Source organism: Euprymna scolopes, chromosome 43 (genome assembly GCF_053919585.1).
Source record: "Euprymna scolopes isolate OS-2025 chromosome 43, ASM5391958v1, whole genome shotgun sequence".
Lineage (NCBI taxonomy): Eukaryota > Metazoa > Mollusca > Cephalopoda > Sepiida > Sepiolidae > Euprymna > Euprymna scolopes.
The window spans coordinates 30,928,877-30,954,784 of record NC_136524.1 but is presented as its reverse complement, the minus strand read 5'-3'; the positions used below and the strand labels follow the sequence as shown (position 1 = coordinate 30,954,784).

The 25,908-nt window shown below is 32.4% G+C and overlaps 1 protein-coding gene across 7 annotated transcripts in view; it reads right to left on the bottom strand.

Moving 5' to 3' along the window:
- Positions 1–25,908, bottom strand: part of LOC145268270 (EH domain-binding protein 1-like) — a 725,308-nt gene that overhangs the window by 677,901 nt on the left and 21,499 nt on the right. Inside the window, exon 1 of one of the 7 annotated variants that reach the window (XM_080123632.1) lies at positions 6,085–6,209. The exons of the other annotated variants lie outside the window; for them this stretch is intronic. The gene's annotated coding sequence lies outside the window, so the exon portion shown is untranslated. Of the gene's footprint in view, positions 1–6,084; positions 6,210–25,908 lie in introns of those variants that run through there. 7 annotated transcript variants of the gene reach the window in all.

Below are 25,908 nucleotides of genomic sequence, written 5' to 3'. Positions count from 1 at the left end.
AACAATGAAGAGTCTTCATGCAAGTTGCAATTTTATGCCCGCTTCGTTTTTATTATTTTTTTTACATCTACATTTTTTCACTCCTTTTTTTAAAGGACATGTACATTTTTGCAATTTATGACTACAATAAATTGCAGTTTCATTTAATGCTGTAACCAGCAAATTCTAGCATTGCTACAAATATTCTGGATTTTTTAGATGAGGATAGATAATTGCAAGGTCCCTTGACATCACAAATAAAGTACTTGATAAAATTCAGTTGTAAGTTACACTCATCTAGAAGTTGAGGGTTCAATCCTCAGTGTGGGCGATACTCAGAATACAATAACAAATTACTTGAGACTTCTAGCCAGTCATAGCTGATGAAACGAGAGTTTGTTTATCCCCTTGGATTAAATAAAGGATTCTGTTTGAAATTCTATGCTGATTCCCGAGTTCAACAAGATACACCTGAAGAAGTGCAGAGGTTACATTGCGCAAAATGTTGTGAAAATGTAATTGATATAAGCACAGTAGTCTGAAGAATCCAAATAATATAAAGGAAGTTATAAATTAAAAAAAATAATTTCATAATACAACACCTAAATAAATTAGGAAAATTATGCAAGAGAAAGTCAAAAATATGTGATAAAAATTAAAACTTTGAACTTATTGCTCCTCGGCAGCACCAAATTTATTTTCTTCTAAGTAATAAAAATCTAACACAACCAGGATGCTGATCCTATCAGATAGCATATGCTTTATTGCGAAAAGATGGAGAGTAAAATTAAAACTGAGTTAATTTTTTATGTCGTCGTCCATGGCTGGCTGGTTGGTTGGTTGGTTGTTTTTGTTTTACAGCATATCAAACCTTTTCAGGTTATTTAATGCCGAATCCAGTGATTAAGAAATTTTTTAATAGAATATATATTTTTCTCAAGTTGGTTTCTATTTAACCCATAGTTGGGACCCTAACAGGTACTACCACTACAGATCAGAGTGGACCTGGGAGCAATGACAATTAAAGGGTGGCTCCACACTTCCCAAAGCCCGCAAGCTGGGGCCTCACCATCAGATATAGTTTAAGGTCATATCCAGGACCTCATCCATGGCATCCCAACAAATGAGGACAGTGGGCATTCCACTCGCAAACGATGAAGGATAAAAAGTCAATGAGAGAGAGAGAGAGACAGACAGATAGACAGACAGACAGAGAGTGAGAGAACAAAAAATATTCAGTTTCTTCAGAAATATTAAACATCAGAAACGAACTCTGGTTAACTTCTATTTTAATGTTATGGTAGAGGAGTTGTTTCCGGTAGTATATTTCATACTAGTCATGGTCCGCCTCGCTAATTATTCTGACTCTTTTGACTGCATGAGGCATGGTTCCTCTGTAGAAGTAAGGATTAGTTTATTTGCCAGTCGCCCACCAGGAAATGCCAACAGATATGTTCATTACTATTTTTGTACAAAGAGTGCTTTCCCTTAGGGGGAGCTGGTTTTCCCCATTTTCCAGCCTTGTGCTACATGAAATACAAGTAAATCCAAAGCCGTTACTGTAAACAAACTAAATCTAAAATGCCGTTACTGTTAACAAAGTTGCATCCAATCTAAGCTAGTCAGTACTTATCTTCTTCTTCTTCTGCAAAGTGCAGTTGTCTACATGCTTGCAGGTCTACCTAATCGAAGTTAAGCAGTGTTGAACCTGGTCAGTACTAAAAATAGGTGACCATTTGGGAATTCCAGGTGTGTAGTGCTCTCTGCTTATCTCGGCATTGTTTTCAGTTCTCAACCTATCCTTGCCACTAAACTCAAACAAGTCCAAAATTACTAACGAAAGACTCACAAATTTTATATTTTCTTGCCTCAGGTGTACAATATCTACAAACAAAATTTTTTTTTTTTAATATTTACATTTAAAAAGGTATAGCTTGTAGTAAATGAATTATATTATTATTTCTTTTTGTAACACAAGAGAGGAATGAGTACGTTGAAAGTAAAAGAAAGAGTTGGAGAGAAAATGGGGGGGGAGCAAGAGAGAGCGAGAGAGAGAGAGAGAGCGAGAGAGAGATTTAAGATAAGATGATACATATACTATTTAACAACTATTTAGTTTCTTGTTTGTTTGGTTTGTTTGTTTTTTTAATGGCTCCGGGGCAACATAAGGTAGCCTTGCTAGTTATCAATATAAAAAAAGAAAAAAAAGAAATATCAGGGGATTTCACAGTAAGCTTGGAAAGTCAGACAATTTTCACATTGTTCAAACTCACAGCTAAACAATGAAAGCGTCTCTTAAAGGGAGTAAAAAGGAAACGCACACTTTGACACTTGCAAACAAATATGTAAACAACCGTGAAATGTCTCCTTAATATCAGTTCTCAAACAATTAGTTCAAGAGCAAGAAATCTTAATTATAATTTTAAAACAATTATTTTCTGTAATAATTACATTCATAAATAATCTAGCAATCATAATAAAGTGTTCACTTTAATTCATAATTACTTCCTATTTACTTGCCCCCCACCCCCACTCCCCACGATGATGATTATACCAACTGTGATGGGAGCAACTGGCCTAGAGAAACTAATCTTAAGCAATATTTGGAAACAATCCCTGGCAGACCAAGCTGGCTCAAAATACAGATAGCAGCCATAAAGGGAACAGCATCTATTCTTAAAAGAGCCACCAGATATAAATTTAAATCTAATGAAGCACTTGTACCACCCCTCGACGTAAATACCCCCCACCCCACCCCACCCTCGACAAGCAGCTAAATCTCACTCCTACACAGTAAAAATTGTTTTCTTCCCCAATAGTTTCTCCCCCAGAACTGCTAGACTTTGGAACTCCCTTCCGGGATTCTGCTTTCCCAACTGTACTGACATGCAGAAGTTCAAGTGTAATGTGAACAGACCTCTTGCTGCTCATCTCCCTTCATTTTCATAATATCCCTGTCCCTTATGTCCCAGATAGTAACTCCCCACCCCTACTTTCACGTGGCACTGTGCCTGGTTTGGGATGAAAATTGAATAAAAAAAAAAAATGAAAAAAAAAAAAAAAATGTGTTACATCCAGGACAGAACCCCTTGATCTCTTAAAACTAACCAAAGTAAAATAAATTTAAAAAAAAAAAAAAAAAAGAGAAAGTTAGACACAAGGTGGGTTTTTAATGTGGGGAGAAATCCAATCTTCGAAAGGGGTCAGGAAGAATTCATACGGTGACAGAATAAAATAGATCACCTTATCGATTGATGATGCCTCTGTTCAGTTTCAAGAAACAATAGATACCTACTGTATAGGTAGCTGCACGTATAATTGTGAGGCAAGGGTTGTGCAATCCCCAACCACAACCTCTCCTGAATCCACACTGTTTGAGTTTAGTGGCAAGGATAGGTTGAGAACTGAAAACAATGCCGAGATAAGCAGAGAGCACTACACACCTGGAATTCCCAAATGGTCACCTATTTTTAGTACTGACCAGGTTCAACACTGCTTAACTTCGATTATCTAACGGGGATTGTTGTGTCAACGTGATTATGCCGTATAGATCACCCTAACATGAAAAAATATGAAATTAACATATGATCTCTAGTCATATTTTTTTATGTATTCTTTGGATGAAAAGTCATAAAAGAAATTACTCACAGGTTTATATTTGTTTAATGTAGAAGGGCCGTTCCAAAAGTAATACCTCCTATTTTTTTTTATTTATTTCATCCTTCCTGAATGGATTAAAGGGAACTATAAATTGCATTGTTATCATGACTGAACTGATGCATTCATGACTTAAAAGTTTCATCTTCCTGCTGCAGACATTGACAGTGTGAGACTTGAGAAAACAACCCACTGTCATGGATAAGTCTCAAAAGCAGAGATGTATATCGTTGAATTCATGGCAAAAGTTTATTAAAAATTGTGAAGACTATGTAGAAAACTAATTTCTGGAGTACAAAAGGCTACTCGTTTTAATGGTATCACTTCCGTCTTCGTAACTCTTCAACTTTTTGAGTTAATAAAAAAAAAATTAAAAAAAAAAAAGATAGCAGTCCGTTTGAAATGTATCCATAGACTTACGTATTTCATTCGTAAATAATCCGACAATTGTAATGTATTTTTAATAATTTCATTCATAATTCAACATTTGTATTTTTTTTAATAGAAAGTTATTGATTAACCAAATTCTTAAAAGAAAAAAAAGGAAGAAATACAAACAATAAGTTTCTTTCCATTTACTCAGCAAAAGAAACATTTTTTTTTATCCTCCTGCTCTTAAATCAATCGTTAGCAGAATCCAACAGATTCTTAACTGTTCTAGTAAGTTCATAAAATTACAATCGTTTACACATTAGTTTTCCTTTATAAAATAGTATTTTTTAAGTCCAATGTCAATAAATATCTGTATCGAGTCATCCTATAAATTAATCTATATTATATTTCTCTTGATCTGTCTGTCTATTTGTCTCCATTCCACTTATTCTAGTGGTCTGATCTAACTGAAATTTTGTATGGACATGTTAGCGAACTAAGCGTTATGGTATCTGCTCGATGCACACTTGGGGATTAATAGGGATTAGTATGTAAGTTCAATTTCTTTTTTTTCTCTGAAACTACTGGGTTGATCTGGCTGAAATTTTATATGGACCTTTAGTACGTTAAAGTGCAGCGAACTATTATGGTATCCATTTGATTCACAGGTACTAAAAGAGATTAATAGGAATTAGTCACCATAATACCACATTTACTCTAGAAGTTTTCTTGGAAAGTACTGGTTCGATCTAGCTGAAATTTTGTATGGATCTTCATTATGATATGGCTAAAAAAATGTCTAGTCAAACATAATTCTCAATCCTTTCATAGTACTGTTCCAACATCCAACTGAAAATCTAACTAAACCTTATCTTTGAGTGGCTTTTGGCCTTGCTAAGTAGTGGTACATTAGTATTTTTTTTTAAATAGACTAGCAGTTCAAATTTGAAGTCTCAATTTTTTTTAACGGTTCAAGATGTTAAAAAAATACTTAAAATAAACAAACAAACAAAAAAAATAAATAAATAAATAAAAAAGTAAATACAATTTTTTTTCATCTGATACACACTTGTTTGTGTAGAAGAAAAGATATGTTTTTATTAATGAAAGCCATTTATGGAGGGTTTTTTTTAAAAATGAGAATTTTAAAATTGTAAAGAAAAAAAATATTTTCGCTTTTCACTAAAACTTGAATGTAATTTTTCTGCACAATAACAAGTTTCTGTTTCGGATAAAACTAGAATCGCATTTACTGAAGTTAATGAGGATTGTCATCTCAAGCAGCAGCAAAAAGAATCTCGATCTTATAGGAAAACTGGTGCTCCTGCATTATAATTGGTTGGTTGGTTGGTTGTTTTTATTTAACAGCATATCAACCCTTTTCAGGTTATTTAATGCCGAATACAGTGATTTTGAAAAAAAAAAAAAAAAAATTTAATAGAATATATTTGTTTTGTTTTTTTTTTCAAATCGGTTTTTATTTAACCCATATTTGGGACCCTAACAGGTACTACCACTCCGGGTCCGAGTGGACCTGGGAGCAATGACAATTAAAGGGTGGCCTCACCATCGATATAGTTTAAGGGCCGCATTATAATTGGATGTATATAAAAAAAATGCACTTTAAGTAAAAACCCTAGTATGTAATTACGTATCATGTCGAAATTAGGAAAAAAATCAAAAAGATCTTTAATAAAATTTATCGAATAATTCAGTTTTTATCAGTTTAGTCTATTGCAATCAGTTGTCTCCCTTGTTTTCACTTAACTTTCGCTATTTCAAATTTTGAAAATTGTGGATCAATAATAACATTGCTTTTTTTTGTTGTTTTTGTTTTGTTTTTGTTTTCATGTAAAAAAAAAAAAATAGTTCTAACAGACCTTCTACTCAATCATTTTTCTATAACTTTTGGAATTTTTAGTAATTAAGTAATAGTGTTTTTACTGAAAAGGCATTTTTTTTTTTTTTTTTCATAACATATCCAATTATAATTTACAAGCACCGGAAAGTCTGTCGTAAAATTCAGTAAAACTAAATACACTTTGGCATCTGATAAATTAACTTTAACACACTTACCTTGTTGAAAGGAAATTCCAAACTACCAAAGCTTATTTCAAGTGAAATAAACCAAAGTCTAAATTATATATATATATATTTTTTTTAAATATCTTTTAGTTTAAAAAGTGTTAACATTCCCCTCCTTTTTTTCTTTGTATTTAGTAATTATTTTAGTAATTTTAAAATATTTAGAAACATAAACCAAAACAGAATCAACTAATTAAAAAAAAAAAAATCCTATGAATGTACAAATTTCTGTTCAAATATATCCATGGACATTAAATTATATATATGTCAAAAAAATATATATATATGTATATACTCGGTAAATAATAAGTGAATGTAGACAAAAAGATATCTATACAGACGAAATTTTTTTTTTAAATCTAAACAAACAAGGTCAAGTGCTAAATCAGTAGCAGCTGCCCCAAACAATTTAACATCCTCTTATGATTCAGAAAATATAATTTAAAAAAATTAAAAACAAGCAAGCATAAAAAAAAAGATATATACAATTATTTACTTATTATTTTTTAAATGAGAGTTCAGAACTCTTTATTTTGCAAATACATGATTTCAATCAAACCATCCATACTATTTTTCATAAGAGCAAAACTAAATTAAACTATGGAATTAATATCATTTTTTTTATTTATTTATTTATTTATTTTTTTATCAGGATCAGGATCAGACTCTTTATTACTCTGGCTAAACTTTTTCTTTTTTTAATAAAAATCGATCCAGACAAAGCATGAACCTACTTGATGTAAGGAGCTAGAAAAAAAAAATGGTTAAAAACCAACAATATTAAATGGATAGTTTCTGGCCCAGAAAACAGTAATTCTTCCCCCATTGTCAGAAATATTATCCATAGAATGTGAGGACTAAATTACAAAATAAGGGAAGCGAGAGTTATAAAGCAGTAAGTAAATCCAAACTTAATTATTTGTTTGTTAGCAATAAGCGAGTTAATTTAAAAGAAAAGAAAAAAACTCTAAACGCCTTTAATGTTGCTAACTACAACTTACATCATACCTAAGATCTGTGTGTAGTCTGCAGAAAACAACCAGATTACTGACACCCAACTCGCTACCTCCGATAAAGGTATTCTATTGAAAGTAAAAAAAAAAAAAAATTTTTAATGAAAATCCAACTCCTTGAAGAAAATTTGCTGACCATGCAACTACCCAACTTTGGATTAAACAAATTTTTTTTCTTTTAACATTTTCTTTTTTTTTTTTTTAATTTTCATTTAATTATTTTATTAGAGGAGTAGTTTTCAGCTTGGTCAAAATACAAACACAAGACTGATTTAAAAGTCTTTACAATAATCTCATTGTCTTACTTATCTATAAATTTACTTTTTTCTTCTACCCCTTTTTTTACTACTTTTATTATTAGCAATAGTAGTAGTAGTAGTAGTAGTAGTAGTAGCAGCAGTAGCAATAGTAGTAGTAGTGGTAGTGGTAGTAACTAGTTGCAACTTGTTTCTTGAAGAAGCAGTTCATTAAAATAGTCTATAATTTCTCTTTTGTTTTATTTGACTTCAGTCAAAGTTCTCAGAAATCAAGGTGCTCCCTACCTGGGGTCAACACTTGAACTCTATATGAGATACATAGATATTCGAATGTTCCATTAAAGTTATTTATCTCTCAAATACTGAATTAGTAAAGAAATTGAGAACATAATTTTCCTCTCCCCAATTAACCATTTTGATACGTTGTAGTTTATCTTTTATTTTGGTCTCTTGGTCTTACTGGATTCCAGGACAAGAATTTATCTAGTCTGGTGGAGTATTCAGCTTCGTGTCGTTACTTAAGGTAACATCACTTGGAGAAGGTGCACGATTCCTTGTAAAAGCTAATGTAGGTTAGCCATAGTGAGGAGATCTTATTTGGGCAGCGAATACTGTAGTTTTGAATATTTGGTCAGGGTTTACTTCTAGGGAAAACTATCTTCATGCCAGGTTGTTTTGGCAAATCCCTGTACAGAGAGACCTTAGCTACTCGAGGACAGTGTCTAGTAGGTATTCGAGTTCTCTCCAAAAGTAGGCATTATGTCTGTTAGTCTGCCTGAGCATTCCACTTTTGGAAACTACTAGATCAATCTGGATGAAATTTTGTACATACTTTTGTTATGGCAAGGTGCTGCAAACTAATTATTATGGTATCCTTCAATGCACAGTTAGGAATTAATAGGGATTAGTATTTATATGCAAAAAATGAGCACAAAATTAAACATATTCAAACATCAATTTGGTATAAAACACTCATTCTAAATCAATAGGCTGTAACTTTTGCCTATTTTTAATGGGCTAAAAAGCCTAATACTTCATAATACTCATATGAAGGTATGCATACGTTTAGGTCTTTTGGCTAGGAGCAAAGTGCAATATCTGTCTAAAACTACATTTCATCTGCTCTATCCTTAATCAATGAAGCAGTAATCCTTCTAGATTGTGGCAATCTTTATTTTAGCCATAATCAAGAGTGCCCCATTTGGGGGAACTGGGTATTTCACATATCCAAAACCGACCTTGTGTCAAACTTTGTCCATACGGGTGAGAATGGAAATGAGTAACTAATGAAAAAGAATAAAAATTGTAATATATAAAATGTTATGACAATAATCTAATACATAAAACTCACTATATCTGTATGTGTGTGCCGGTCTGTCTGTCTCCATTTTTTTTTTTTAAATTGCAAACCCTGCAAGATGCAAGGTTGCAGAGCAGCGGGAAGTGAGTCAAACGACTGCATTTTTTGTACCCCATTCTTTTATGGGTCCTTAGCCGATAAAAATAGCTGCAAAAGGCCCAAAATTGAAAAAAAAAAAAAAAATGGAACTTGGCAGGCATAAGTTGACTTAGTGCTCTTGCATGCATGCGCAAATATATATACAGTTTATATGTTAAAGTTGGTTCTTTTATTATTAGCTATTTCTTACCCATCTGACGATAATTCAAACAGTAGCGCCTAAAACTGAAGCGCTAAATGTTTTTGTTTGATTATGGCTGATGGAACTCAAGTCATTTTTTTTTTTTTTTTTTTACTTTTGAAATCACTACTATATATTGGGTACAGTAAAAAAAAAAAATCGGGTTTGTATTACTGTACACATAGATTCGAAAAAGTTGTCAAAAAACAAATATATAACAAATAAATGTTATCAAAGGCAAGATAAGTTACTTTTCTACCAAACTGGATATATTTTTTGTGTTTTTATTCAATGTAACATGTTTATTCAGCTCGAAAAACATGCAGTGTTTACCGATGTATTGGAAAATTCAAAATGGCGCCCGACTCTCTTTAACACGGTAAGTTTGTGAAAAGGTGTTATAAATAATAAACTAGACAAAATACACCGAATATATGTCAACTTATGTCACGGTAACATATATTGAGCGAATTTCTAACAGTATTTTGTCTAGTTTATTATTTATAACACCTTTTTCCCGAATTTACCGTGTTAAAGAGAGAGTCGGGCGCCATTTTGAATTTTCCAATACATCGGTAAACACTGTATGCTTTTCGAGCTGAATAAACATGTTACATTGAATAAAAACACGAAAATTATATCCAGTTTGGTAGAAAAGTAACTTGCCTTTGATAACATTTATTTGTTATATATTTGTTTTTTGACAACTTTTTCGAATCTATGTGTACAGTAATACAAACCCAAAAAATCTATAGAAAATTGGCTCTATGATAATAAATATGGAATCTGCATAAATTAAAATATCATGTTTAAGCGTATTTTACAACCAGGCAACACCGGGCACCACACTAGTATAATATAATATAAACATGTATGCACATATGTAGCTAATAATGTTTGTATAAACAAAGGCATTTATATAATAAAATGCTGGCAATGTTCTAAATTAACGTTGGTAAAAAACATTTAAGAAAAAGTTCAAATTCAAGCAAAAAAAAAAAATGAATACAAAAAGTGTATTTCTATAAAAAGTAAATGAAAACACAAAATTTTACAATTTTTATACATATTTCAATTGAAAGGCATCATCTCTCGCTCTGCACGTACCATATTGTGTTTTCATCTTGCGCTTTGTTCAAAATTATCTTTATCAATAGTTTTATTAACATTCTGAAAATGACAAGAGTTAGTAGATCCATCGAACTGTCAGATGTTTTTGTAGGTGGAAAACGAATAGCCGATGCTCACAATTTACAAACATTTTGACCCCCTCCCGTTACTTAAAAATCGGGAAATTAACCAATTTCAATGAAAGTTTCAGTATTTATCAAATAATGATCACAGAATATAATGAACCCATTATTTGTATTTAAATCTAAGTGGAAATGTATCATTCTATTTAAACAAAAAATGTCTTTACAAAAGTTATGGTTTTCAGAAGTAAAAAAAATGAATTTATTTTTTTTTTTTAATGAAAATAAATCGTAAATTGTAACCATAAAAAAAGTTTAATTTTTTCAGCAACATTGCGAAAAAGCCCATAAAGTCCGTATTAACAAAATCAATATAACTCGAAGAAAAATTAATTTCTCAAACTAACGATATTATCATTGAATTATGCATTGTTTATTTAATATTTTCACACACACACACACACACACACACACACACACACACACACACAAAAGATAATTTCAAAAAATATTTCCTCTTTTTTTTTAAAGGTTACATTTTGAACGTAATGTTTATAAGTAAGATTCTAACATTTTCCTTGCATGAATGAACGTGTAATCTTCAGCGTAACAAGTTTTATATAATCTTGAAAATAAATTTAATTTAAAAGCAGCCACACACAAAAATAAGTTTAAAAAATGGTAAAACTTGATAAGAATGTATGGATGCACAGCTGGAAAAATAAAAAAACTGGTCGGTTTTGTACCCCCTCCCTCCAACCATCTGATGGCTTTTTTCATATAGCCTTTTGACTTTCTGACATTTTGGGCTTCTGTAGTAACGACTTTTCATTTGTTTTGATTGTGCGAAGCCAGAATTTGTTAGCTTTTGGGGGCTAATTAAGCTAGTTTTTGTACAAACAAGGTTTTTATTTTTAATTTTTTTTTTTTTGTTTAATATCATAGGACTTAACTTTAAATTTTTTTTTTAAATAGTCACAGAAAACGAATATTTATTTATCAAGGGGTTTTTAGGGTTTGTATTACTGTACACATAGATTCGAAAAAGTTGTCAAAAAACAAATATATAACAAATAAATGTTATCAAAGGCAAGATAAGTTACTTTTCTACCTAACTGGATATATTTTTTGTGTTTTTATTCAATGTAACATGTTTATTCAGCTCGAAAAAACATACAGTGTTTACCGATGTATGTATTGGAAAATTCAAGATGGCGCCTCACTCCCTCTTTAACTCGGTAAGTTTGGGAAAAGGTGTTATAAATAAAAAACTAGAAAAATACTATTAAAAACCCGCCGAAAGCCGAATATATGTCCAGCTATGTCACGGTAACATATATTAAGCGAGTTTTTAACAGTATTTTATCCAGTTTTTTATTTATAACACCTTTTCCCAAACTTACCGTGTTAAAGAGGGAGTCGGGCGCCATTTTGAATTTTCCAATACATCGGTAAACACTGTATGCTTTTCGAGCTGAATAAACATGTTACATTGAATAAAAACACGAAAATTATATCCAGTTTGGTAGAAAAGTAACTTGCCTTTGATAACATTTATTTGTTATATATTTGTTTTTTGACAACTTTTTCGAATCTATGTGTACAGTAATACAACCCCGGTTTTTACAATGAATTCATTTAACTCCAAAATTTAGTTTCCAAATGTCACTGTGAAAACATTTTTCATTATAAGTTTTTTTTGTTTGTTTGTTTTTTCTTTTTTTTTCTTTTACATGTAATAACTTTTTTTTCTTCTTTTTGGAAATTAACTTTAGGCTTTAATCTTTCAAATATAATCAAAAAGTAATCGGAAACGTACAAAAAATTATGATAGACCGACGTTCAAAATTGTGTTCCCCATTAATGCAGGTACCTATTTCTTTTGAATTATAACCACACAAGAGTTTGTATGACATATTTATGTCTACAAGTGATAACATTCTTGGACGTCTTATTTGTTGCATTAAACAGTCCTTTCTTTAAACTTTTTTTTTTTTTTTTTTTACATGGAGATCACCACTTATCAAGGCCCGGAAGCCACTCGGAGATAAGGGTTATTGCGTGTACAGTAACCAATGAGATAGTATCGTAGTAATCATTAGTATTGGATATTTGATAGGGTGTCTTACTTAAGAGAGCGGTTTGTCAGGAATTTGTTTATGTTGGACTTGAAGACATCCAAGTTGTAGTCAGGTGGGGAACAGGCAAACAGTCGTGCACTTCTAAGAAAGAAGCTCTGCTCATGGAATCTACATTTGAATTTAGGCACAGATAAAGAGTGGGGAAAATTATTGACAGTGGTTTCAACTAGACGGGTGATTTCTGTGTGCGATGGCAGCAGTACATTCTGGGGAGAACCATGGCTGGCTGTTAGGTTTTTGTTGGAATTTTTTGGATGGTATGAATCTGTCTATGCCTACAATTAACCATTCAATCAGGTCTGATACTATAGAGGATACATCCTTTTTAAACATGGAATGCAGAGGTAGCTCAGATATGAATGTACAGAAGCTATCCCAGTCAGCCCTAGAGTATCGATATACAGTACGGTAGAGAGGTACGTCTGAAGACTTATTACATTTCATTTTTATCTTAACTGATACAACGGAGTGGTCGGAGAATCCCAGAGGAGATAGAATGGAACAAAATAAAATATGTATAAGATGCGGTTGAAAGGCAAATCATAATGACATATTACGAAAATACAAAAATATATTATTTGTTTGAAATTCATAATTTATATATTTCGAAGTCAAACTATTCTCAGAATTTTCTACATTTTTTTTCTTTCTTTTTTTTCTTCTTCTTTCTTGCCATATTGTTAAGTTGGAGAAAAGAAAAATCAGTTAGTAAAGGTCCGTGTGTTGTTCCCCAGCAGTGGAATTTTGAAATGCCGATTTTTATAGAAATAAAAGTTTGTATTCAACTTTTTGCTTGAATTTGAACAGTTTATGAAAAAAAAAAAAAAAAAAAAAAAAAAAAATTTTTTTTTACTGACATTGATTTAGGACATTGCCAAAATGTTACATCCAAAGCAGCATTAATTTTTAAATAACTGAAATTTGTTATACTTACAATTTACCATTCAAATCAATGAAACAATAACAATATTTTCTTTAAGATGCTTATTTATCATATTCTGTATGATAAGCCCATTTAAAATGTCACAACTGATTTTAAATCCATGAAAGCATTTGGTAGGGATGACATACTAATCCTGTCAGACATAACAAACGCTATCATAGCAGAAGAGTGTGTGCCAGAGTGCTGGAGTAAGTTACATTGTAAATTGCTTTAAAGAGAAATAAGACGCACGGTCACATGATAATTATAAAGGCAGGAAGCTCCTAGAAACAGGAATGAAAGTGATTAAACATGTAACATACAACATCAGACAGGCTTTGTACCTGCCATATTCATAGTTTGGCAATGAGAGACAGAGAGAGAGAGAGAGAGAGAGAGAGAGATATGTTTGTTTTTGTTTTTTTACTCAAGGCACATTGCTGCCAAGATGTATAGGACTACTGTGAATTAGGGACCATGCCTACAGAGGCACTTAGTAGGGAGTTGATCAGCAAAATATTTGTTCACATTACATTTAAACTTTTGTATGTTAGCACAGTCGATGAAACAGGATACAAGAATGGGAATTACAAAGTTTAGCAGTTTGAGAGAAGAAACTTTCATAGTAGAAGGCTCTTAAGCATCAAGAAACCTCTACAATGAAGGCATGGAATTTTGCTTCATTCAGGTTAGTAAAAGTAAGGATAGGAATGCAACATTGCAGTGATGGGACAGAGGCTGGAACTTGACAGAGTGCAGAACCTATTAAATTGAGGACTTTTTTTTGGTCTCCGTTTAATAGAGAGAAACTAAGGGTTGTTGCAACAATATTCCATACATGGGGGAATGGTGGTTCTGCAGAGATACTAATCAAGCTGCCCAGCATTAGCCCAGTCGTAAAATATGCTTAAATATATTTTAATTCATGTAGATTTCGTGCTTATTATTATAGGGCCAACTCTCTTTTAATTATTACATTGTACTCAATATATAGAAATGATTTCAAAAGTTAAAATAAAATAAAATAAAATAAAATGAAAATATGACTTGGGTGCCATCAGCTAGAATCGAAATCAAAACATATAGCTCTCCAGCCTTACTCGTTACCATCTGAGCCTAGCCCACAGGCATATAAAAACTTAAAAAAGTAACATTATTAAAAATATAAATTTATATTTATGCATGAGTAGGAACCGGCTTATGCCTACCAAGTTTTAATTTTTTTTTTTTTGATTTTGACCCCCTTAGCAGATATTTTTACCAGCTAAAAACCATATTGGATTTGTTCCACAAGTACAAATCTCCTATTTATCAAATTCTGACAGAGTAGCTTGGTAGATAACATTCCACACACAGACAAAAAAAAAAAAAAAAAAAAAAAAATCACTTTTTTTTTTATATATAGATCATATACTGTCAGGTGTGAATATTTTTCTAGCATGGTAAAAGGAGTGCAACTTTATTTGCAGCAGTCTTGGCAATGTCTTCTATGTATTTGTTTCAATTCATGTTGCAGATGAATGTTAAGCAAAGGAGTTTGGATGATGAACTCTTAGCTAAAGTATTATTATCCATGGCAATCTCTGGATGGAAAAGGTTCTTTATGATTATGGAAGGAAAGGAGTTTTGTCTTAGTAGCATTAAATGTTGCCATCCATTTACGTCCCCATTCCACTACAGACTGAAGTTATCAGTCATTACTTTGGGTATGCGCAAATTCTTTTTTTCTACATGTCTGTTACAGAGCATAATGTTATCAGCAAATATATACCAATCTCTGACACAATTTCATCAAGGTCGTTTATGAATATCAGGAACAATAAAGATCCAAAGATCAGCCCCTGGGGCAGCCCCACATTAATGTCAAACAACCAACATGCCTGAAGACGGCCAAAGGACAATCCAACCGAAATGTTGCACAAATAACACTCAAGATGTCAGATCTTGTCAAATGCTTTGGATATATTAAGGACTATTGTCCTATCTTCTCCCAACTTATTCCATGTATGGTAATAATACTTAGAAGCAAGTGATTATACAAAACTGCAGAGTGGAATTTGGAACTGTGAGAACTGGATAGTGAGCTTGTAGAATATCAGAAAATGGCTGACCCTTGAACAAGTTATCACTACTACTACTACTACAAGAAGAAAAGAAAATTATAAAAGAAAATGAAAAAAAGAAAAAAATGAAAAAAAGAGAAGAAGAAGAAGTAGAAAAAGTAGAAGAAGAAGAAGTAGAAGAAGAAGTAGAAGAAGAAGAAGAAGAAGAAGAAGAAGAAGAAGAAGAAGAAGAAGAAAAGAAGAAGAAGAAGAAAAGAAGAAGAGGAAGAAAAGAAGAAGAAGAAGAAGAAGAAGAAGAAGAAGAGGAAGAAGAAGAAGAAGAAGAGGAAGAAGAAGAAGAAGAAGAAGAAGAAGAAGAAGAAGAAGAAGAATTCTTTTGACGCATGTGCATACATCTTTAAAATCAAGCTTGGATTATTTAAAGATAATCTTTTTTGGGTTTTTAAACTAGTTTTAACCTTTTAAAAAAACGCTGTTTATAACATCTCATCTTAGCCAGGCTTACGTTTTGTCCACCTGAGTTATCCAGAACAGTCACCTGATCACTTTCTTTGTTGGTTTTGTTTTAAAAAATTTTTTAAAAATAAAAAAGGAGTACTATTGATAGTACTGGTAAACAATACTATCAATAGTACTCTTTTCTTTCATTTTTTTTTTTTTGTCTAGAGATACAAGGTGGCCGAGATCAAAGTGTAGTACCTGGCTATTTCACTTATAACAAAAGGGTATATAAAAAAAAAAAAAGTTTCAACCCGTTTTCAGATTCAAGCAGTTTCCCCAAGGGTACAAGAGAAATTAACTTTACAGTCCCTTTCAAACTTGATATTCCTAAACGGGTACCTAAGCGTAACAATATTTTTATAGAAATCGCCACGGACAAGTCATAAAGTCATTTTATTCAAAGAACATTAAAAAGGACAAGTGAAGCATGCATGGTCCTGTGAGTGCACAGTGAATGAGGAATAAAAAAATGACTACGTTCAGTATTTGCACCCCCCCCCCATTTAGCCCCAAAAGTCCCTAGAGGACATCAAATCCTGGTAACAATGACAAAACGGTGCAAATTTGAGTTCTGCACCATGCAAAAAAAGAAAATGACTAAGTCCATCATTTACCCCCCCTCCCCCATTTAGACCCAAAAGTCCCCAAGGCCTTAACATAATTAAATTTGAGTTCAGCACCATGCACAACTGCTAAATAGACATACACAGAAAATTTTGGACAAATATGGTAAAATAGTCCCAAAAATGGAGCGTTTTTATCAGCCCTAAAAGAGTCCCTGCGCCACACCCAGGAGTTATCGTGAAGTATACATAAAAAAAGTTATAGAGTGAGTTACAACTTTTCAGAAAGCTTTATAAAAATCCAAAGCATCAATTTAAGCACAAAAGTGTCAATTTTAGCCATTGTACTCCGAAAGGCGCCCCTAGGGGGGGGAGGGTCTTTGGTGTAGTTTCAAGTGAGGGCCACATCATGCCACTTCACATCTTCAACATTGGCTTGAAAGTCAACACCAAAGTATACCTGGATGTGCTGAAGAGTGTGGTGATCCCCTGGTGCAATCAGGTGGCTGCTGGCAGATCCTGGGTGTGGCAGCAGGACTCTGCGCCAGCCCACAAGTCCAAAGAGACCCAGGCTTGACTTCAGAAGGAGTGCTACAACTTTGTACCCTTCCTTCACTGCTCCCCCTCCTCCCTCGACCTGAACTTGCTGGATTACTTCATTTGGCCATACGTCGAGAACATCACTAACATAATCTCCCACAACATCAAAGCCAGCCTGATCGTCAAGCTCTTGTTGGCGCTTATGGAAAAAAACATGCTCCCAGTTCAGACCCGTATCAAGGCAGTGATTGAGGCTGAAGGTGGTTACATTGAATAGATGTCAGCTCTACTTCATAATCAAGTTACCTGAATTGATTTTTTCATAACAATTTTAAAATAAAGCTGGCGTGTTGTTTTCTTTAGAGTGACAGATTTATCATTCCACCTTCCACCCTGTACATCTTCCATCCAGTGCACAAATTAATAAAAAATTGTGACTCATATGAATCAGCCATCGCTAAACTCCAGGCTCTTTTCGTAAAGCCCTCTAACATTGTTCATTCTAGACATCTTTTGCCAACCTCTGGGCAGGAGCCTGGTGAAACAATTGATGATTTTTTGCAGAAGATAGATTTGCTTATTGCAGATTATTGCTTTGAGGCAGTTACAGCTGAAGAACATCGTGACCAAGCAGTTTGTGATGCCCTCATAAGACATTCACTGTCATACAATTCGACAACAACTCTTAGACAGAACACTCAATTTGAAAGATGTTTCTGACATAGTTCGTTCTCTAGAAACAAGCCGAATCTTATATCATGTGGCACCAACGCTGAACCATTAGTGACTCATGAGGATTCTTGTACTTATAATGTTTTGGCTGCAGCAAGGGAAAAATGTTTCTTCTGTGGTAATCAGCAACATTCACAAATTAAATGCCTCACCCGTGATGCAGTCTGTGGAAGCTGCAGCAAGAGGGGACATTTTCAACTAGTCTGCGATCAAATCGCTTCCCTAAGAAGGTAACTTCTGCTTGTGAATCATCATCAATCACATCTGCTGTAACGGCTGCATCACGTGATTGTCTGTCGAAACCCATAAACTTTCAATGAATTGAATAATCCTGGAGGCTCTGGTGGATACCTGTAGCTCAGAAAGCTATATGTCATCGAACATCCTCCATAAGTACGACTGGTTGACACAAACTTCTCGCAAGATATCAATGGCGTCCATAGCCTTATCAAACAGTACATTAGATCACTGCTATATGACATTAGCATATAAAGGGTTTACCTATCTGCATTTCAAACTTTCAGTTTTTTCTTCCCTTTACTTAGACATTTTACTTGGCCACGACTTTCTCAAACTACACTCAAAAGTAGAAATACCCCTTGGGGGTCACAAAGGTTCCTTCTCTGTATGCACACTAATGGCGTCCTTTCTTGTTTCTCCACCACTATTCAAACATTTAATGCCTAGTTGCAAGTCTATTGCTACAAAATCCAGAAGACACTCACCGATCCATCTGCAGTTTATACAATCCAAAATTCATGACCGTCTAAAAGACAGTGTCATCGAACCCTCTCGCTCTCTCTGGAGAGCATAGGTTCTAGTAACCACTAACAATCAACAGAAGAAGCGTCTTGTCATTGACTATAATCGGATCATCAACCAGTTCACATACCTTGATGCTTATCCTTTACCAAGAATTGATGAACTAGTTCAAAAAATTGCTCATTATTCCGTTTTTACTACCCTGGACTTGCGGAATGCGTATCATCAAATACCAATACAAGAAGAGAAGAAGATATTCATGGCTTTCAAAGACTGTAAATCTGTATCAATTCTGCTGTATTCCATTTAGCATAACAAACGGTGCATCACGTTTCTAACAATTGATAGACAATCTTATAAAGGTTGCTGACACTTCCATATATGTTGATAACATCACTATATTTGGCTGTAAAGCCACACTAGATGATTTAAAAATCACCCCTTCTCGTGTCCGTGAATGTCGTATTAACATTGTCACTTTGTGTAAAATAGCAATTTTTCATTCTTCTATTTCAGCATATATACAAAGCCTTGTTAACTGGTAGTCATTCGTCTTCTGAATCATTACAATATACAAACTGTGGTGAGTTTTTAGGTCTGGTCTAGATTTCTTGGAGTTGATGTTATGCTTTCTGGATAGTTGTTTTGGCAGAGAGTTTCTCTTAAACTGTCCATCTTCTCTTGATATGCATTTCTGTTGCTAGATATTGCTTTTGCTCGGTATTGTAGGTAACTGCCAATTACTTAGGACTTTTATTCACTCACAGCTGATGGGAAGAAAGCATAATACCCCTGTGGATTAAATAAAGGGTTACGTTTGAAATTCCATGCAGATTTTCGAGTCCAACAGAAAGATTCCCGAATTTGACAAGATACACTTTTTTTTTTATGATGGAGTCACCACTTATCTAGGCCTGGGGGCCGCTCAAGCATAAGGGTTAATGAGTATACAGTGGTCAAACAGAACATGTTGTAGTAATCACTAGTAGTGGAAATTTGGTAAATTGAATTACTTAAGGCGCGGTCGGAGATGTCATTGACCAAAACATGAAAATGATACTTAAGATGAGAACAATTGTCCAACAAGTCCAAATAATATAAGTGTGATAGTATCACGAAATGGTGCTGGTGCTATCTGAGCTAATGATGCTTTGGCCAGAAATCATGCTTGAGACAGCCAGAGTCATCATCTGATGAAGGCTTTATTGGAAGCTCCTGTAGAAACAAGTTATTGGTCTGGTTATTTAGTTCCACTGTATATCAATCATCTTCAGGTTATTTAATGTCAAATGCAGAAAAAAAAGATTTCATGCTTTAAGTTCTTTACATCTTCAAATATTATATTTACTTATAAGAAGTATGGCGTAGTTTGGTTAAAGCATTGTTAGAAAAAAAAAAGTTATTTTTAGAAGGCTAGAACAATGCAGGAATGTACAGTCGTTGTAAGAAGATGAATGAATAAATATATGAATAATAAATAATTCAATATTTTTTTATTTTTTTTAATATATATTTATTCAATATATGAATAATAAATAATTCAGTACTTTTTTATTTTTTTAATATATATTTATTCAATATATTAATGATAAATAATTCAATATATATATATTTTTTTAATATATATTTATTCAATATATGAATAATAAATAATTCAATACTTTTTTATTTTTTTTATTTTTTTTTAATATATATTTATTCAATATATGAATAATAAATGATTCAATACTTTTTTTTTATTTATTTATTTTTTTTTAATATATATTTATTCATTCATCTACCTGAATTTTAACTGTGGGTTGTATTTAATTCCAAAGGTCCTTTCGGGTAATAATCCATCGTCAGTGGAGAAATAGATCCTCTCTCTAGGATGTAAATTGCAAAATGGCTGTTTTATTTAGATTTAAATCCAAATGCTCAAAGATTAATTAATGTTCAGAGGTAAAAAATATATATATATATAATAGATAATAAATAAATAAATTTGAATTATTTATTATTCATTTATCTTCTCACAACGACTGTACATTTCTGCATTGTCCTTGCCTTCTAAAAATACCTTATATTTACTTATGTTATTTTGGTTTGCTTGTCTTTGTTTTACAGCATATCAACCCTTTTCAGGTTATTTAATATTGAATCTGGTCATTTAAGAAAAACAAAAAAAAAGCTTTTATGCTCCTCATTCTCTATATTTTCAAATATTTATTAATGAGGTTTGGTTTGGTTGTTTTGTTTTATGGCATATGAATCCTTTGTGGATTATTTAATACCAAATCTGATCATTTTTGATAGAATATTATATATATATATATATATATATATATATATATATATATAAAGAACAAGTAGTTAATAAAACATGTTAAAAAACTCTTTGAAAAAGAGGTGAAAACATATTTAATTTTAAAAAGGATTGGAAAGAATATTAAACGTTTTTCAGCCGCCATATTACTTCCTATTTACTTGCTTCCCAACGAGGGCAGTGTTAAACACAAGGTCGGTTTTTTAATGTAGAGAAGCATTTATTACTAAAAAAAAAAAAAAAAAAAAAAAAAACGAAATGGTGAAATATAAAAGCAAGTTAAGCTAAAAGTAAAAAAAAAAAATTAAAAAAAAAAAAAACACACAATTCAAAAATTTAAAGAAAAAATTCAAAGAAATTTCGAACATTTATTACTATAAACATAACGAACAAGTGAAAATAAATAAATAATTGCAACCAAAGGCAAGATAAATCAAAGTAAAAAGTGTCAATAATAGAAGCAAGAAGCACCAGTGTCACATGCCACGTGACTTAACTGTTCAAATTTTTCAGAAGCTGATCTGCTTATCTAAGCTGCCCTTTTATTTCTTTATTTCTCTTATTTTCTTCTTTTTTTTTTTTGTATTGTAAATGTATCCCTTTTAAGGCAAAGTTAGACAATTTTTTTTATGAGTTATCTAGTTCCCCAGAAAAAGACATTCTGAACTGGAAACAAAAAATAACTTGTATAGACATTTACTAAAGAATGAGGGCATCGCAGAGGTCAGTCAATAAACCCACCCCCTATACTCCTTCTCTACCTGTCTACATTTTAGATTAGTTTATGTGTCCCCTCTCCCCCTTGTAACTAGTTGACCTGCCAATTTTTCATTCCCTTTTTAGTGCGAGTCAAGCTGCCCTCAATGAGAAAGGTCATAAAAGTGTCACTGTATCAAAAGATTAAAATCCCTAACCCACACACCCTCCTCCAAAAATATTTCTTCATTTGGGGGGAGGGGGGGCAAAAAAAAAAAAGGGGCCCTCTAAATAAGAACAAAAATTAAAATTTCTCATTCCTCCTCCACTGACCAAGGACAGAAGAGGTGAAGTGTAGTATCAGAACAGATACTACACTTTGCTTCTATTTATATAGTTTATTGCTCATAAAATTTGAAGTTGAAACAATAAAAGCAAAAATTCACAAACAAAAAACTTAGGCATGAAGCCCTAGCCAAAAGGCCAAGTTCTCTCAGTTCTCTTGATTTACAGTGCAATGCTGGTTCTGCACAGAGGTCCACTATCCCAGGCTTTGCCTCCTCTCTTTGAGAAAGGACTTAGCTTTTTTGCTAATCGCCTGAGGCGCCTTTACCAGGGAATACCAACAAGGCTGCCTAGGCACTTTTTGCAAGTCAGAGTGCACCTCCACGAGGGTCACTGACTTCCCAATCCCACTTTCTTACCCTGGTGTCTTGAGTTGTTCCAATTCTAAATTTGTTTCTTCTGCTTGGACCTTAAGGAGTATTCGTGATTACCACATGGATCATTTGTTGTGTTCAAACTTAGCAGACCTTTTTGAATTTCAATTTAGTACATTCAGTCTTTGGAGCACCACTTCATTAATTAATTGCTTAATTTATTAATTGACTAGTAGGGGCCTTGCCCAGTTGTAAAATACATTACATATATTCTAATACATGCAGATTTCATATTTATTATTATAGAGCCAATTCTCTATTGAATATCATATCCATAGTACTGATTACAAAAGTTTTTTAAAAATAATGACGGGTACCATCAGCTAGAATCGAAACCAAAACATTTAGCACTCCAGCTGTGTCCCCTATTGTTTGAGCTATTAACAGACAGATGAGAAAGCCTTAAAATTAAACCACTTCAAGCTCTGAATGAATTTGCTCATGGGCAAAAGTAATAGAAAATATGTCTGTAAGCTGAAATGAACATTTTGCATTTCAACTTTCTAACATATTTATGTACGCATTATTTATCCATCCAAACAAAGATTTGACTTGTTATAAACCATCCTTGGTTTATAATTACTATTACATATTAATTTCAGTGTTATGTTACCAGTAATTTAAAAATTTATCAGTTAAATATTTTCACACACACACACACACACACACACATATATATACCTACTGTTTATTTTATACACACCACACACACAGCATAGAAGTCGTATTCGCCATTACACAACTGCAAGATGTGGCCAGAATGGAAAATGATCCCATTCCAAAAATCGTATTGTATGGAGAATTGGAAAATGGGTCCAGAAAGATTCGTGGGCAGAAACTCCGCTACAAGGATATGATAAAGTGCCACCTAAAGGCAATGAATATCAACACGAAAAATTGGAAAGATCTAGCAGCAGACCAAAGTTGTTGGCGCAGTAGCTTCATAAAGGAAAGGCAGAGGCAAAAATAAAGGCCAGGTTTGAACAAAATCATTACCAAAGGCAGAACCCTGGTAACTACCCATGCAATACTTGTGGGGAGACTTTCCACACTGAGCGTGGAATGCTATGACATTGTAGGATAAATCACCGAGACCCTGACTAGTCATCTTCAGCTATGAAGGACTGCGTGATAGTGACGATGATGGTGAATTTATATAGATTAATTATTTGATTTTTAATCTATCCAAAAATAATTTATATATTTTCAAGTTTATGCTAATGAGTTATACTTTTGTTACTAATGACTATACTCTGATGAAAAGAGTCTATCTTTGAAAATCAATGGTTTAAGGATTATTCCTTATAATTACTTATTTGAATTTTGAATGGATCAATAAATATTGTAATTTATTCAATTTTTTTATTTTCATCCATTTTTTCTTGTTATATATATCAATAATTTTCTTCAGTATCTGTGCCTAAAACTAAAACAAAATCCATGAACAGAGTTTCTTTCCTAGAACTGTCAGAAATCCACCTAATAAATGTCCCAGTGTAATTTATTGGGTGGATTTCTGTCAGTATTTATTTATTTTTATTTATTTACTTTTTTTTTTTTTCAAAGAGAGAGCATCATGATGCCCAAATTGAAAATCAGTTAAAACACCAAAAATTTATCCAGGTAAGTAGAAGAGTAACTTATCTTACCTTTGGTAACATTTATTTGTTGCATATTTGTTTCTTTAACAAATATTCGTACCTCTGTCTATTGTAAAACAACCCCAAAAAACGGTTATGAATAATAAGAAACAGACAGAATGTGTATGGAGGAAGGGATTAAAATAAAATTTAAACAGCTACTTGAAAACCTGTTAGGAGGAAGGGGGTAAATTAAAGGGATGAGCATTTAAAAGAAAGATGAGTGAGTACAAAACACAAAAAAAACAAAAAAAAAAAAAAAAAAAAAAAAAAGAGAGCAATCCCAAATTTGTGGCCTTGGAAAATTTAGGTCATGGAATACTTTTTTTTTTTTTTACTTGATAAATGACCATCCTCAAAATGTATAACCATTTTGACCCTTCCTGTCACTTACAAATTCATTAAAATTCAGGAAATCAACCAATTTTAATGAAATTTTCAGTATTTATTAATCACAGAATTTTTTTTTTTTTAATCTAAGTGAAAATGTATTATTTTGTGTGAGCAAAAAAAAAAAAAATACTTTTGCTAAAGTTAAAGTTTTAAGTACTAAAAAATATATAAAAAGCTCACAAATTTATTTTTGCTATTTTATATAAAAAAAAAAATTAAAAAAGCATTGTAGATGTCAACAATTGAACTTTTTAATTAAAAAAAATATTTTAAGAACATTATAAAAAATGCGCTTTAAGTCCATGTTAATGAAACCAATATAACTCAAAGAAAAATTAATTTCTGGAACTAACGATATTATCATTGAATTAAGCATTGCTTGTTCAATATTTTTACCAAAAATCTAATTGCAAAAAATATTTCATATGATTTTAATGATAACTTTCACAAAAATTTCAAATGTAATTGTTTATGGAGATTTAAATCTCATCTCATCCTCGTTGCCAAATTTTGTTGTGTTCGGAGAAATGGGATGTCAGAATCATTGAATATTCTAATAAAAAGCAGACAAGCTCATTGTATTTTTAAATACAATTTATTCATGACAGAAACATTAAATTAATTACAGACAATATTGAATGTCTAAGCGATGTCCACCATGTTGCTTTTCCTTTCCCCCAAGAACTCTCTAGTCTTTTCTAAAGATCTATATAGGGCGATAACTCTTACAGATGAAAGTGTTGTATCTGTTCTGATGCTTCACTTCAATTTTTTTGTTCTCAGTTATGGAAGGATAAATCTTTCACGACTGAGACAAGTTTTATTTTTGTTCCTTCCGCCACATTAAAAACCGACCTTGCCTTCATGGAGAGGCAAATAAATAGGAACTCTTACTTTCTTTATTAAAGTTATTCCCCCCTTTGGTCGCTATAACAGTAATATCATATTTTCGGTCTACTATTATTTACTAACTAGAGACCTCATCAGGCAACAACCCTTATTTTCGAAAACGGAAATAAGGGTTGTTTCCTGATGAGGTCTCTAGTTAGTAAATAATAGTAGACCGAAACATGCTCATGACTGTGTAGCAACAAACTACTGCTTATGTAAAGACAAATGTAACCTGCTCTATTTCTGTATTGAGCACTTTTGTATGAACCTCATTATATTTCACTGGTTACCCTACCTTTGGAAAATAGCAACCTCAAATTATATATATATATATATATATATATATATATATATATATATATATATAGCTGTATGTGAACTTTATACAGGAAAATATATAATTTTCTAATTAGTGATGCAAATCACTTTCTCTCCACAAACATTTTTTTTGCAGCATCTTGGATTAAAAACTGATTTCTTTGAACAAATAATGTCATGGGTCAGGAAGAAATTTGAGCAATTTATTTTAATGTCAAATAATATGCCACGCCCTAATTAGGTGGACATTTTTAAAATAATTTTCTAAGCATTCAGTCCATATGAATTTAAGTCTATTATTTTGTTCATATCTTGGCAACGTTCCTATATAGAAAATGTGGTCCATCACTGGCTTAATGAATATTCTTTGGGCTATGGTATCAGTTATGCTGTGTTCAAATCCTATTATATTTTTAATCAATCATTTACATGGGAAAAGTATGAAAATACAATCCTACCCCTGTTCGCGATCAGTAGAAGAGTAATTTGCATTGAATTAATCATATATTTTGAATCGTTTGCAATA